Source organism: Notolepis coatsorum (assembly GCF_963971535.1).
Source record: "Notolepis coatsorum genome assembly, chromosome: 9".
Classification (NCBI taxonomy): domain Eukaryota; kingdom Metazoa; phylum Chordata; class Actinopteri; order Aulopiformes; family Paralepididae; genus Notolepis; species Notolepis coatsorum.
Genome location: NC_140173.1, coordinates 52695268 through 52710764, shown reverse-complemented (window position 1 = coordinate 52710764; position 15497 = coordinate 52695268).

The window sequence follows — 15497 nt, the reverse complement described above, 5'->3', positions numbered from 1 at the left end:
TTTTGAGTGGAAAAAACTAGAGGACTTTGATTGATTGATTGATTGATTGATTGAAAAGTTTATTAACAGATTGCAGAATGGGTACTGTTGTGAAGGATCAGATTAAACCGAATATATATATTTATTTATGGATATATATTTAATAGTATTTGTATATCGTTTGATATCCCTTGTATATTCCTTGTACATATACACTGAATATCCCTTTAGTCTACTAACAGCCCATAATAGTTTCATTCTCTCATTGGACAAGAACTTGGCGCCAGCAGCCAAGCCCCTTGGTTCAAGTTCAATCGTGCCGACGAACATGTCGTTACTAGCCCCGGTTCCGCGTAGGAATACGTCTGGCGAAATACGAATGGTACTATTTGTTCACAGCGCATATATATATGGCGCAAGTAAAGTAGAACTTTCTTTTAGTCCCTTAGCCCTTAGTTCTTTACCCTCCAACCTAGTGGCAAGACGTTAAGCCTCACCCACGATACACGTGTGGTGCAGTATGGTCAACTTGGCCTTAGAATGGCATTGAGACATCGTGTGGATTAATAGTTGAATTGTCATAGTTTGGCACTATACCGTCGAGTGGGACGTATTTCTATTAAGTTAATAATAGTCTATTATGTATGGTGCATCGTTCGGTTAGAGTTATAAAGTGAGCAGTACCCCCATCGTTTCCTCGCGTTATCTAGAGTCTTAACCAGGCTGGGCAGACCACGTGTGGTGCTTTCATCCGAGGAGTTCTGGGCCAGGACGAGTGGACCTGCACATTGGATTACCTTACCCGGACGACGGCGAGCCCTACACGGCTTGGATTATCTACTTGCTTTGGGTGCTTTGATTATGCCATGGATAACAGCCAACACTGGTAAGTGTTGGAACTACCCCCGAGAGGAGTCCAGGTGAGACGGCGCTCTAACCCGAGTGAGGTCGCCTCACGTCTCTTCGTTGTGGACCGGCAGCTACCGTCTACAAGAGGGCCCAGCTGTATTCATCTGTGGACCAAGGTTCTGTGGGCACCGTGTTCAGCACTCTGAATTCTCCCAAGAAATCGTTGGCCAGATGGGATATCGCCAGCGGCTCTCCTAACCCCCCCCCCCCCCCTACTGACTTACAACCAGCGGGACCCCCTTTAGTGTATCCAGCTATAATCATTTAAGTACCATCGCTATAGTTCCCTAAAGAACCAGGTTGTATACTTGCTTCCTGCGTAACCAGAGATTGGACATTCAATGTTGATTTGCCTACGAATACTCATTTGCCTTACAAGTGCATTCAAATCATAAATGTCATTAAGTGAACGTTGTATATACCCTTTGCTATATATTAAATATTCGATTTATACATTTGTGTGGACTTGGTTTCATGGTGGGAAAGTGTTCATCATATCTATATCATGTACTGTGTGGCCAGTAGTTAAAGTACATAAAGCGGTAGTGGTTTAATGATACCATACTTATCAATACAGTCAGGGAATTGTACCCCTCAGTTACAGGTACAGTACAGTACAGCTCAATACATACAATTGTTAAGAGGATGCAGACCTGAGAAAGACTTTCGTCTTGTTTCCATCAGGGTCCTCCATTTTCAATTCATCATATGACACACACGACATACAGATAGACAGTACTGCTACATCTATACATTTATGACATACCAGATTTTCAAATACAGTACTGTTTGTGATACTAAAAAAATCCAGAAAAAGAGTGTATATACATTTGACATAGAAACTGTGCATTGGGGGAGGTTGGGTAGGTGGGGTGGGGCTGTACATTGGAGGGGGGGGGGGACACTGTACTGACCTACATTTGACATAGAAACTGTACATTGGAGGAGGTTGGGTAGGTGGGGTGGGGTTGGGTGGGGCTGTACATTGGAGGTGGGGGGGGGGGGGTTGGGTACATTGGAATACTGACAAAGCCATGCTTGGTCTTTATTGTACAACTGGGTTAGGACATTTGTAGGGGCCAGTTTTGAATTGCAGTCTCCCGTAGGTGTTCTTTGAGAGTGTTTTTGAAGGTGGGTAGTGATTCACATTCCTTTACAGCTTTGGGAAGGGCGTTCCACATTGTTGTGGCATAATTGCGAAACGTGTTTAGTCCCTTGTTTGAGCCGAATCTGGGTTTTACATGATTTGTGGAGCTCCCTCTGGTGTTGTGATCGTGGTATTCACTGACCTTTGGGAAGTATTTTGACATGTACATGGGTACCTTGGTCGTGTAGTGTATCTTGTAGACCAGGCCCATTGCAAGTTGCTGTACTCTGTCGTCTACTCTAAGCCATCCTAGGTTGGCAAAGTGTGCAGGGGTGAGGTGGGTTCTAGGAGTCAGGTCAAGCAGTAGTCTGACTAGTTTGTTGAGATGTTTGTAATTTGGTTTTTAGTGCCTTTGAGGTGCTTTGGTACCATGAGGTGCAAGCATAGTCGTAGTACCCTTGAATGAGTGCTCCTGCCAGAGTCTTCAGGGTATTCTTGTTTACCAGGGAGGAGATCCGGTACAAGAATCGAGTTCGTTGATTGACTTTTTTTATTACATTGGATGCCATTTTGTCACAGGAAAGATTAGCCTCTAGGATGGAACCCAGGTAGGTAATTTCATCTTTCCTTGTGACAATATTGTCACCCACTGTAACTGAGAAGCCGTCGGTCTTGCTGAGTTTGTTATTTGAACCGAAGAGAATGGACTCTGTTTTGCCCATGTGTAATGATAGTTTGTTGTCGGCGAGCCATATGCAGATTTTGCCTAGTTCCGAGCTGAGGGTTTTTTCAACCTGTAACTTGTTCTTGTCAGAGACCAGCAGGGCTGAGTCGTCCGCAAACAGGAACAAGTTGCAGTCACGTGCCCATTGGTGCCCTTCCAATGGTTAAACTTGACCATGTGCCTCCACAGTTGAAAACATCACGCTTAAGTGCCCTTTTGAGTGGCAAAAATGAGAGGATGTGCCCATTGGTGCCCCTCCAATGGTCTAAACTTGACCATGTGCCCTGACGGTTAAATAATGTCACGCAAAAGTGCCTTTTTGAGTGAACAAAATTAGAGGACATGCCCTATTGGTGCCCCTCCAATGGTTAAACTTTACCATGTGCCCCACAGTTGAAAACATCATGCTAAAATGCCCTTTTGCGTGGCAAAAAGGAGGGGATGTGCCCTATTGGTGCCCCTCCAATGGTTAAACTTGACCATGTGCCCCCACGGTTGAAAAACGTCATGCTAAAGTGCTCTATTGAGTGGTGAAAACATAGCAAGAAAATGAAATAACGTGTCTTAATGACTGCTCTGTTAGTGGATAAAATGTGATGCAGCTTACTAGGGCAGGCTTTCCCAAAGTGGGTGCCATGATGAAGACAGTCTAGGGGTGTTGCAAAATAGTTAAACCCTGCTTATATTCTAAACACATTATATGGCCATTAGCAAATATTTTCTGAGTTTTTGCAAGGAACCGATGGGCTAATATCTAGCTAACATTTTGATGTTTCTTGATCTGCACTCCACTGTCCCTATTTTCCCAACAATGTATCCTTTAGGTTAGGTTAGATTAAGTTAGTTTAACTGAGGCACAAAGTCCAAGCATGCTGGGAACTTGAGGCACAACTCTGAGCAGCCCCGTCACTACAATATTCCATCCATTTAAGTTTTCAGTTTTAGACACATCCCCTCTTGAATGTTCAGATGCCAGAGGGCTTAATGCAGTCTGAGCTGTAACCCTGCACCCTACTGCTGTGTGTGAGGTAATATACAGTAGCAAGCTTTCTTTGAAGTTGCAAATATTGAGTTTGTTTTACTAATTATGCATTACTAAATAGTATACTAATGTATGTACACTGCAAGTGCTTTTATTGATGGCAGTATGTTTTAGCCTAGGCTACTGTAGGCTAGCTGTACTGTAGCTAGCTAACTAAACAGGTACCTTGCTTAGTTGATTCTATGCTAACCTGTGTTCTCAATTTAGAAATAAAGTGTACAAACTATTTTAGGATAATTTGCACAAGATATACCCATAGCACTTTAAAGTTCAGTGTAAATTGCTTTTTAAAGCTAACTTAAGAGTGGTAGTAAACTTAAAAGTGGGTTTAGCATTGGCCTATTTTCTATGATTACAGAATGCCAAGGAGAGAAAGAAATCGGAAGAATATTAAAAAGCAGCTGAAAATGCTGCGAGAGGCAGCTTCTCTTTGAAAAATGTTGTCCAAAGCAACAATAGTAAGGGAGGAGATAAGGATACAGCCTCAGGTATGTATTTGTAAGTCCTCACTGCTAGCTATGTGTACAAGCTTGTCTCACAGAGCCATACCTTTGGATTATAACTGAGACTCTGGTGCTAACATGGTCAATAATGCTTATTTTGGACAGAAATATGTGTCTTAAACATTTAAATTGACCAACCATAGACCCTTTTTATTCCAATCAAGGCAAGAGGGCTAGTGGTAGTGCTATATGACATATTATTTTATAATACAATTATAACATTGTAGGCTACAGTATGAATATTATATACAGTACAATTATATTACTATTATAAAACAAATATTATTTGCTCCACCTTAGATAAAGACAGTACAGACAATGAAGATGGAGATATTCAAGAGGGAAATGATGATATCAGGAAGAGAGATGGTGAAGAAGTGGAGGAAAGAGAAAATGCAGATGATTCTATGGAGAGAAATTATGAAGAAGTGGAGGAAAGAGAAAATGCAGATGATTATATGGAGAGAAATTATGAAGAAGTTGAGGAAAGAGAGAATGCAGATGATGCTATGGAGAGAAATGATGATGAAGACGGTCATGGAGATGCTAAAGAAAGCGAGGATGAAAATGATGATGGGGAGAGAAATTATTAAAACGACACAACAAATAACTTGAATGCTCTCCTGCTGCCATTAAAATATCCCACTGATCCAGCCAGTATCCAGGTACAATATATTAAGTGTAATGGAGAGAATGGGGAAGATAGAGAGGGGGGAGGGAGAGATAGAGATAGAGGAGAGAAGGAGAGGACATGATGAGAGAAGGAGAGGAGAGGACAGGAGGATAGAAGGGGAGTACAGGAGGAGAGAATGAGAGTACAGGAGGAGAGAACATGAGTATAGGAGGACAGAAGGAGAGGGCAGGAGGATAGAAGGGGAGGAGAGAAGGAGAGTTAGGAGAGAGAAAGGAAGAAGCTCAACGGCACTCAAATTAACTTCAACTGTTAAACTGTTTTATATCCTGTAAAATGTATGTTGTAAATAGCTTTTAAAGAATAGGTTCACTATTTTTCAACCCAGACCATATTAAAATGCTGTTTCCCAAATATTTATATTCCTCACTGATATATTTAGCATTGAGAAATGTACTGTACCACTGCAGCAATGGTTTAGGGCAGGCCTTGAAACACCACCATAATCTACTTTTCAAACACCATGATAATTTACTTTTCAAACACCATGATACATCTATTTTTCAAACACCATGACAATGAGGTGAAATAAACATTTTAAAGGTGTATTGTTCCCTGTGTGTTTTTATCATAGAGGTGTGGTTATACTATTAATCTGGATTATCTATGTTATTCTAATGTTAATCTTAATCAAGGATGAAGACTATTTCACCATACATGACGCATCATAGCTTTTTGCTCACTGATGGGGTCCCATGTTGTGCAGTAGGTGCCCTTTTTTTCTTTTCGCCCCTGCCCTTCAAACAGCCTGAGTCCGCCACTGTTGTGGATTGAATAGTATTAAATCTCTGAACCTCTGGATTTGCACTGGACTGTTTCTGTGTCTTCTGGTTCTCTCCTGTTCTGAGTAAGTAAACAGCGTTACAATGTGACAGTGTTTATGGTGGGATTTAAGAGCTCTCTAAAAACACAAGCAGCCGTTCCCTCATGAACACATTGAGCTGTTGTCGTATATTTATCTAAATAAAACCTGTAAATTAAACAATAGAAATTATGCACATATATGAAACAGCAAAGAACTAGGTTATTTTCTCTTAGAAAAATAGAGACTCACAGCCATGCCAAATCACCTGTTAGGTTAACCATACATTTGAGTCAACAAGAAGGCTGTTAACTGGCCTCAGTCTAAATGGCAAACAGATGACACATCTTCCTCCACAACGAACAGGGATGGTGCGCCAAATAACTAACTTTTAAGTCAAGAAGTGACGGCCTGAAGGCCAACACCCGAGTTCTGTTTACTTTAGCTAAGCAGACCAAACAGGCCATTCTGTGATACCCACTGTTAGGTTGAGTGGGTACTATATTTCCATCTGTATGAGGGTCGCATTCAGGGACACTTGGGTAAATCATTCTAAAAGGAAACTAGTTCATATCCCCTCTGTAAGGTCACCTTGTAACGCTGTTTCGCAAGACCCAAATCACTGAGAGGGGAGACCTTCTAGCCAATAGGAAAGCAGGCTCTCTGGGGTGACGGCACTGGATGGCGCAAGGGCGGGGGGGGGTTCTCTCTTCTCTATAAAACCTACAGGTTGAATGATGGAGGTGAGACAGAGACACGGAGACACCGAGACGCAGAGAGAACGGAGAAGCAGAGACGGAGAATCCACCCCACCAGTTCGAGAATAAGAGACGCCACTAAGAAGCCCTCCGGGAAAAGCTGATTAGAGATAGAAAATAATTGATGCTGTGAACCAGATAATTTAAGCTGTTGGATATTCCAATAAAACAACGGTCAGAACCGTTTTCACCCGCAGCGCTGTCTCCGCCTCCACGTGATTTCCAACGGACCATATTTGAATGAACTGTTACTTTAACGGGAAATACAACGAGCAGAGTAAGCTATTCCACTATACATTAGAGAACGAGCATATAGCTATAACATAGAATCATTGAGAAGATACATTAATCTGGCGCCGTGACTGCCGGTCTGTACATCCGAACGGAACCCAAGACAAAGACACAACAGAACTTCAAAAAACTCTCAGAGCAGAGCAACGACGCCTGACTACACCATCCTCGAGCAACAACAACCAGCAGAGGCCAAACGGTGAGTTGAAGATGTGTCTGTGTTGTCGGGGTTTGTTTGGGCAGATTTCGAACAGGGGTAGGGAATGGTTGCATTGGCGCGATCGAGTTAAACGATTGAGCGCACAGCCGTATCGGCACTAATGAAATGAAGGGGATTGGCGCGATCGGGTTGGACAATAATATAGTTCAGGTCGCGCACTGCTGAGGGGCTAGAGGATTGCGCCAGGTTAGGCGACAGAGACTCTTGTTTAGAATCGTAGGTTCAAATGCAATGACAATAACTGGAGACGTCTGGTTTGTACGTTGCTAAAGACAAATCGACGTCGTACGAATCCGTTTAGTTCTTACGGAACAAGAGATCTGGAGCGCGTAAGGTAGTCCTCTTAAACCTCGGAAAAATTAGCACTTGTGCACTGGGGGGTTATAAAGATCTGCGCTTATGTTCGAACTAAAAAACTGCACTTAGAAGCGATGAGGCATTATATAAGGACTTTGGTATGTAACAATGTATATATGTTGTTTAGATGAAATAGGATGACACATGCATGGTATCATGGCTATAATCAAACGTACGTCATCATAACGCTAAACGTCGCGGATTACTATATTACAACCAATACGGAATAAAGCCGTTTTATACCCGGGAAGCTACTGCTATACAAAGCAGGGCTAATACATGCTAAGCTACGTTGCAAGCTAACGGGGAATGCTTGGGGCTAATAATGTTTAGTACGACTGATGTGTTGAGATGACGGAACTTATAGCTTCATCCATGGTGGCTGAAAGGCTACCAAATGATGCTGCATGATGTACAAGGTTAACCAGTGCTAAGAATGATTATGTTGCTGAATGGAAGTATGAGTGTAACTGTGTGGATGAGAGAGGATGTGTGTGAATGAGTCTGCTAGAGGTTATGGAGTGGATGCCGGTATTTTTTGTATCATTATGATAACTCTAGGGACGGGTACGGCCGCGGGGACACCATAGCACTGTCCGCAAGAACGTCGTACATACCGTATGGACGCTGCGTTGCGATGTCGAATTAATTGAGTGAATGACGAGTGAGATGGAACCAAAAGGATGTGTCACGTTATTTGAATTTTTTTTAAATCAGTGGTAATGAGGTCGTGGTTTAATGTGGTAAAGATCAAAGAAAGCAGGGTTCTTCTTCTGCTTCGAGGAATAAATGGCAGATCGCGGCCACCACTGATGACGTCACTAGGAGCATCTGCTTGGTGGGGGCCTAGAGGGGGTGCGTTAGATTTGAAATACGGGGCTGGATCGGGAGCGTTAGATTTAAAATACGGAGCCGGCCAGGGCTGATACTGTAGGATTTATAAACGAATGCTTAATAAAGTAAAAATTATGTTATAAAATATGACTGGGTTGTGCAAAACGTCGCGATGTGTTGTGCCGCTCAAATCAACAGGATAATGGGCCGTGTAGGAAACGCTATTGTAAGGGGCTAGGCTAAGCTAACTAGCCGTGCTAGGCTGATCGAGCGATAGCAACATTGAGCTAAGCTAATGGGGCTAACAGTATTAAGCTAATCGTGTTAGCAGTGGACAGCTAACTATGCTGAAAATGCTAAGCTAACTATGCTAACATGCTAAAGCTACCTGTGCTAACAATGTTGCATGCTGGGAGTCTCGGGGAATATCGCGTGATGCTGTTTTGGCTGACAGCGAGACCTCGTGAGTGTAAACGTGACGTAAGCCTGTGGCGACGTCTCGCGGGAAGCCATCCTTAATGGCGGACTACGATTCGGTACAGGGAATTCTGGGAATTGGGGTTCATGTTGTGTGAGCACGTCGGCTGACGTCATGGGAGAAGTGGCTGCGTGATGACGAGTACTGTGGGGCAATGAGGTTGATGTGCGAATAGAGACAGCAGGGGGCGGTGTTGTCTTTGAAATGGATACACCTCTGCTGTTGCTTGGCCCTCTCTCCCTAGGTTGCCCCCCTCCCTTCCTCCATCCCTCCCTCCCTCCCTCTCTCTCTCTCTCTCTCTCTCTCTCTCTCTCTCCTCTCTCTCTCTCACTCCCTCCCTCCCTCCTTCTCCTCTCCTCTCTCTCTCTCCCTCCCTCACCTCCTTTTCTTCCTCCATCCCTCCCTCCCTTTTCCACTCCCTCCCTCCTTTTTTCCCCTTTTATGGCTAAAATGGTACAGTATATGAGAGGATACTAGAAGTTTCATCAGGGCCCCCCCCTCCCCACTGTAGCCTTCCCTATAGGGTGTGCCCCCTCCTGCACTATTATAATGGGTGCCATCCTGCACTATTGTAATGGGTGCCATCCTGCACTATTATAATGGGTGCCATCCTGCATTATCATAGTGTGTGCCCCCTTCCCCTCCCCCCTTCCATCCATCCTGCACTATCATAGTGGGTCCATTCCATCCTTCCATTTATTATATGGTGTGAGCTCCCTATGGTACAGCTCCTTCCCTGGAATGCTTCCTTTCTCCCTTCATAGTTTCTATGGTGTGTGCCCCCCCCCCCCCCCGCCCCACTGTAGAGATGAGATATCATCTCCCTCTATACCATAGTGTGTGCCCCCCCATGCAGATATAGTACTCTTTTCCCTCCCTCCCTCCCTCCCTCCCTCACTCCCTCCCTCCCTCCCTCCCTCCCTCCCTCCCACTCCCTCCCTCCCTCCCTCCCTCCCTCCCTCTCCTCTCTCTCCCTCCCTCCCTCCCTCCCTCCCTGCCACCCTCTCTCCCTCCCTCTCTCCCTCCCTCCCTCTCTCCCGTTCCTGTGTGCGTATGAGTCACGTGTCTGTTCTAATGTTTGCAAACAATGCACCTTTAGATGTAGTTGTGATGCGCTCTGCTCACGAGGACAAGTTTTTAACATGAGACGCACAGGAGGTCTTGTTTCGCATTTAATTTAACCAGATGTGTGGAGGCTTATTTCCTGATACGGGTTCGAAGATAACTTCACAGTTATTGGCGATTTGTTTCCTTATATCGCTTCTTCCAGGGTTCCAACTTGTGTTGGCAGACAACCCTGCTCAAATACGGAGCGTCAGCGCTCTCGCTGGGCTAGAAGGGTGCACTCAGTAGAGCACAGATGACCGCCAGGACGGCAGCCACACATGATAGTGATAATAATGGATTGGATTTGTGATGCGCTTTTTGTTCAATGGGATCCCAGAGTGCTACGCTACAGGTTTGAAACAGTTATAGGGAAGAAATAGAACATGGTTAATTAGAAACATAGAGAAAACGGAGGATTTAGAAAAACGAGGGCGATGAAGTTAAAATGGGAGGCTGACAGTCGAAGGCCTTTTTGAACAGGTGGGGTTTCGGCCTGCCTTCTCCCTCCCCCGTCCCCCCCTCCTCCCTTCGTCTTGCCGTCTCTCTTTTTCTTTCCCTCTCTCCCCCTCTCCCTCCCTCCCTCCCTCTCTCCCTGCATCCCTCCCTCCCCCATTCCCTTCTCCCTCCCTCCGTCCCTTGGGGTATAGTGGTGGCTTTTAGGAACTCCATGCAAAGACCATTAGTTGTATTAAGCTGTGGGTTAACTGGACCGGGCTATACGGTGAAGTCTGCTGGTTGATTCTGAATGTAGAAAGAAAATAAATAAATCTCCCTTCATAGCATCCCCCCCTCCTTCCCTCTCTGTGCCCCCCCTCCCGTCATAGCTCCCCCCCTCCCTTCATCTGTCTGTGCCCCCCCCTCCCTTCATCTGTCCTCCCTCTCTCCCTCCCTGTCTTCCTCCCGCTCTCTCTCCCTCCCTCCCTCCCGGTATCTCCCCTTCCCTCTGTCTATCCCTCTCTCCCAGATGGACTTTGTTGGTTGATTGGTGGATTGAAAACTTTATCAGAATGGGTAATACAGTACGGCTCAATACACACGATTGTTAAGGGGATGCAGACCGGGAAAGACTTTCGTCTTGTTTACATCGGGGTCCCCCATTTTCGGTTCATCAGGACGTACATGACATGCGGTTAGTTAGAGTATTCGAGTTAGGTTGCCCTTATGGTGGGCTTGAGGCAGTGGTTGTATTAAAATAGTGTTTACTTTACGGAAGGATAAGTTAATATTCATGGTCGTTTGGGAACTCCTCTTCCGTATGTATGTCTCTCCCCCCCTCTGTCTCTCCTTGTGTTTCTCCCTGTGTCTCTCCTTCTCTCCCTCCCTTCATTTCTCCACGTGCGCCCCCCTCGATGCCTTGCCTTCAAATGGATTGTGGGTACGTTACGGACCGTTTCTGGTTGGGGTCCCTCCAACCCCCAGACTGGCCCTCTTGAGTGTGGCGTGTGTGTTTGGGCTGGGGGCAAGGAGTTTGAGCATTTGTTATAGGGGAGATGGGTTTTACATTAGGTTGGTTTTGGTTGGAGACGGTTGTGGCGTGTTTTTTGTTTTTCATTTTAGGGAAGGTGCCAGTCCCCTGGTTTCCCCCTTCGGTTGGGGTCCTTGGAAGCAGGGTTGGCTTTGCGTCTTGTTGTGTGTTATTGGTTCGGTGGTTGTTTTAAACTACGTAGCTGTTATGTATGTGAAATAGGTGCCGGTACAGGTGATGGTTGGACGAGTTGTGATATTCCTTGGAAGGGGGCTTGGGGTGTTTTCGTTCAGGTTCGAAACTGAGGGAAGATGCTTTGGGCTGTGGAATGACGGGTCCCTGTGGATTCAGGGATCATGGGAAATGTTGCGGTGGGTATAGTACTGGGGTTCATGAATTTAATAACGTGGACAACTGGGCTATGTAACGGTCAGGGGTTTAGTGACCTAAGTTGCTAAAGATGAATTTTTTCCCGTGATAGTGGTTGGAAGCAGTGACGCCACCAAAAGGTTTTTTTGGTGGTGTGAGGGGGTATGTGTGGAAAAATAATGTAGAATGATGTTGTATGAAGAATGTGATGAAGGCGTGAGATGTAAATGTGGTGAGAAATGTAGGAAGAAGTATAGTTTTTGATTTTCATAGTAGAAAGCAAGTAGGGAAGTTAATATTACATTTATACATAGTTAATACGCGGAGCAGTCATTTAAAGTATAAATTATGACAATTTCATCAAGGCAAAAAGAAATTGGAACAGATGGCTAACCAAGTTTACCATTTGTTAGAATTGATAGGTTGTGTGGAACTTAATGATTATGTTCCCCAGAGAACCAAAGGTGAAAGGAACACACAAAGGATTGGAACCTCCAGTTTCCGGTTGGACAAACGGACAAAAACAAGTAAAACCGTATCGTTATATTCAAGTAGATCACACCGAATCTCTCTAGAAGAATTAGTATAGGAATGCCCGACATTTCCAATGCATAAATATTGAGGAAATGACAAGGGAAATGCCACTGTATTAAGTGTTATGTTTTTGCTTTCTTTTTGCACAGGCTCGGCGAGGACTGGGGCTCTGACGATTTCAATACCAATTGGGGAAACGGCTATATGAGCCTTGGTATAGTATGAATGATAAGAAAATTGTCAATCCCTGTCTGCACCGGTATAAATCTGATAGTGTGGGTGAATTTTAACTCAAGTAGCGAAAAATAGGTTTGGACACAGAGAAACTTGTTCTTCCAAACGGTGATTGCAGGTGTGTTTGGAAGTGGTGAGAATGTCGGGTACACAGGAAGTTCACCTTAGTGGAACATTGATAGGAACAACTGAAGGTTTAGAAGCAATAACAATAGCAAAAGTAGACAATCTGTCTATGCCAAAGACTGGAAATATCACAATAGAAGTGAAGAAGCCATGGCCAAAGAGATTCAGGCCTTTACAAAACCTTGTATTTAAGTATAAAAAAGGAGGCTGTTATAGATTGAGAAACAAAAATAAAAAACAGAAAAAGAGAGCACGAAGAGCGATGAAAAGAAGTAATGCCGACAATAGCAATAGGCTGACAACCTTTGCAGACACTCCCGTAGAAAGATTGATATCTGAAGTTAATCTGATTGAGTGGGATGTGATGGAATTTCCTCAGGTGACCAGTATAACAGAGGGACTGGAAATAATGACTTTGATTCCAATACAGGAGGTCTTACAGGAGAGAGAACCAGAGACAATGGTTTTACTCCAACCAGAACCGAGCCACACTGGGGTGTCCATTGCAGGCGACTGCAGTTTAACCAAGGGACAGAGAAAGAGACTGAGAAGAGCGGCGTTGTTACAGCAGTCCCACGAAGTCTATTCTGGCCGTACGGCTGGTACAGAGACCGACAGCAGGTATGGAACTATACATGAACAGTTTCTACAGCCCACCCGTTTCCCATGTCCAGTCGTCCCTCGAGACCAAAGCCGGGATGAGAGGCGTGGGCCGGTGACGAGGAGCCAGACAGCGGGGGCCAGGGTGGAGGTAGAGAGGATGACGTACCTCTCTCCAGAAAGACAGAGAGCATTCACGGAAGCGTCCGAAATACATGAGACAGTCCGTAGAAAACTGGTGGAGAAGCAGCTGGCGGTTGACCAAGTCACACGCGAGAGGGAGGTGCTAGAACAAGAGCTGGCGAAACAGACTGTGATCATGAGTGATGTAATTTTGGAAATCATGTTTCGTACTGCAGAACAAGGACTCAGTGAACAAGAGAAGTCACTTGCCCTGTTACCTGAACAGGGAGCGGAGCAGCGAGGGAATGATGACAGCCGCAGGGAGGGTGAGTTTCCAGGCCCCTCCCAACAACAAAAGGCCCAAGGTGCGGCGGCTGGGAAGAACAGGTATGTCCCTCTCTCATCCAGACAACAGAACTGGCAGCCCCAAGGAGGAAATGGACGACAAAGAGGGGGACCGCTTGGATGGCTGGCATCGACTGAGTGCTGGAAATGTGGAGAAATCGGCCATCTCGCTCGATCATGTGGCAAAGGGTGGCGGGCTCAGCAAGAGTCCAATAGACAGCAAGAGTCCATCAGAACACAGAGTTGCTGGACATGTGGAATGTTGGGACATTTTCAGAAGGGGTGTAAAGAGGGTGTGTCTGCAAAGGCCATAGGTTGAATAAGAACGAGGCAGGAATGCACAAGCGAAGCTAATAGTGCTCGGGAAAATAGAGTTATTAATAAGTTAAAATGGGAAAAAGGACTGATTGGAATAAAAATAGAATAAAAAATATATAGAAGCGTTGGTACATTAGATTATGAGTGGAAGCGACTAAGATGGATGTGCAACTAACAGGGAGAGATGAAATGACTGACAGATGCATGAGCCAATCGTACTAACAGTTAATTAATAGACCAATCATGGGTTTTCCTTTTTGCTACAGTGTGTCTGATCAACTCTTGCTGTGGCAGTGAGGAAAACGTAAGGGAGAATGGTATGGTGGACGATTTTTGGTATCTCCCACCTGTGCAGCCTGGCCCGGCTGCACAGATTGGAGAGAGAGAGAAAAATGGTCACCGCAATGGCTCTTGTGGTCATGTGAACTCTGACCCAGACGGTGTCAGAGAAGGGTTAAACAGTTGATATTAGACATAATATTAAACAGAGTTAATAACAAAGGACTATTTTAGTAGTGATTATACATACTTGATCCAAGGGTGGTCAAGGAGACTTTAAAAAAAAAAAATAAAAAAAAAAAAAAAAAATTAATTTCTTTACTTCATTTCTTTTTAATTTTTAATTTTTATTTCTTAGTGATTATGCGGGGGTATTTATGCCTCTAGCTGATAGTTTAGTTCTGTTGATGGGTGTGTTGCATGAAGGCACTCACGAATTTTTGTTTATGTTTGTTTGCAATTTTCTTTGTTTTTGTTTGACACTCTATTTTTTTAGGAACTGACTGGCTGGGAGGGATCTCTCGCCGGTCAGGGATAGCAGGTGGTGGTGACACAGCGGGACTGGTAGGAATGTCTAATATAATGGGCTGGAAACTAAGGGTGGACGGGAGCTGGTTCATGATTTGGTTTTCCGCTCATTGAGAGTCCAGGAGTAGTATCTGGGGAGTTGTGTCACGTTTTTGGGTTTGGTAAGTGTTGGGCGAACGTGTTTCTCTGTTTATAGGTAAGCTCTGTAGATTTTGGTCGCCATTGGCCAAATAGTTTACAAGTAGGGTGCAGACGTGTGAAATTGATAATTGGCTTATGGGGGACTCTGCACCGGCTTGTTGAGGGCTGGCAGAGTGTGTGGGATGTGTGTTTAAAGGGACTGTGGTTTGTTACCATGCACATAGGTTCTGTTGGTGGTTGACCTCGTCTAGAGCTGGCTGTCCGGACCGAGGAGGCTGTCTGGAAACAAGGTATTGATAGTGTAATAAATGGTTATTCCACTTTCAAGGGTGGAGTGGTGATTGTGTTGAACTTGAGATATTTGATCTAGTAAGATAGTACAGCACAAAAATGAATGAGACAAAGGTGATTTGATTGAATATTAACAATTGAAGCTGTGGAATATATAGATAACGAATTTGGAAAAAAAGTGTTGTCAAATACAGAACAGTAAAAATGTATCTGTGCGAAAATGAGACCTTCCAATCCATTGTGTGTTTGCAAATAACAATCCAATATGCAAAAAAGGACAGAGGGAAAATCGTTTCCTTCTGTGGAAAATCGGAGCAGTACCAAAAACTGCATACAACAAAGAAGAGGCTGTGGTTAGCACA